Source organism: Myotis daubentonii, chromosome 10 (genome assembly GCF_963259705.1).
Source record: "Myotis daubentonii chromosome 10, mMyoDau2.1, whole genome shotgun sequence".
Taxonomy (NCBI): Eukaryota; Metazoa; Chordata; class Mammalia; order Chiroptera; family Vespertilionidae; genus Myotis; species Myotis daubentonii.
In genome coordinates, this window is record NC_081849.1 from 68,068,047 (window position 1) to 68,069,177 (window position 1,131).

A 1,131-nucleotide genomic window follows, 5' to 3' on the forward strand; every position below is an offset into this window, starting at 1 on the left:
TAAATAGAAAATTTTAAGAAAAGTGCCCATGTAGACTTAACTACTTATCTGTTAGTCCAAAAGAATCAGATAAAATATAAAGGCCAGTCCATAAAAGACTAGCTAGGTCATCATTTCAGCAAAAGTCAATGGTATAAAGACTGTGCAGACCCACCCTGACCAGTGAACTGTGGACACATTTTTTTTTTACTGATCCTGCCAGTTTTTGTTTGTTTGCTTGTTGTTTACAATCTTTATTGTTGAAAGTATTACATACAGTGCCCTTCACCCCCCTCCTCATTGCTTTGTTAATGTATTAATTTCTATGACTGCTTGTTCAGCCGTGCCTTTGATGTCAGACACTGCTATGGTTTTGAACCCTGGGTCCCTGGAAAATATCCCTCGGTGATAATTTTTCCTGAGACACATCATGATGGTGGAACTCGAAGATGTTTTCTTTAGTGTTTTCCTAAATATTTCCACAGCCCCCACAGGGAGTGTGTATCCAACTTGAGGTCTACCATGCATTTTTGAGTGAAGAAAGACTGCAGAAATTATAAATGTTATATGGTATGGCTGGTGTAAGTGCCACAAATCTGCCAGCAGGTACTGTAGGTGCAAAAATTGTTGAACATGCAATAATATAATTTATTTCCTTTTATTTTCAATTTAAATAGGCTGGTGTGTTGGGAGGGGGGGGCCGGGGAGGGACAGGGAAATTAAGGGGGAGTGCTTAGTGAGACCGTAAGTTTTTTTTTTTAAAAATATATTTTTTATTGATTTTTTACAGAGAGGAAGGGAGAGAGATAGAGAGTTAGAAACATCGATGAGAGAGAAACATCAATCAGCTGCCTCCTGCACATCTCCCACTGGGGATGTGCCCGCAACCCAGGTACATGCCCTTGACCGGAATCGAACCTGGGACTCCTCAGTCCGCAGGCCGACGCTCTATCCACTGAGCCAAACCGGTTTCGGCGAGACCGTAAGTTTTTATTACTGATGAAGAAAAGGAAATTTTCCTACATCATTTTATCAAATTATTGGAATAAGTTTCCATTCAGAATATGTGAGGAATTAATCTGCATTGCTGGGCCTGAACTTTGCTGCTCAGCTCAGAGAGCCTGTGTAACTCAGACTCCCTTGCATATTTAA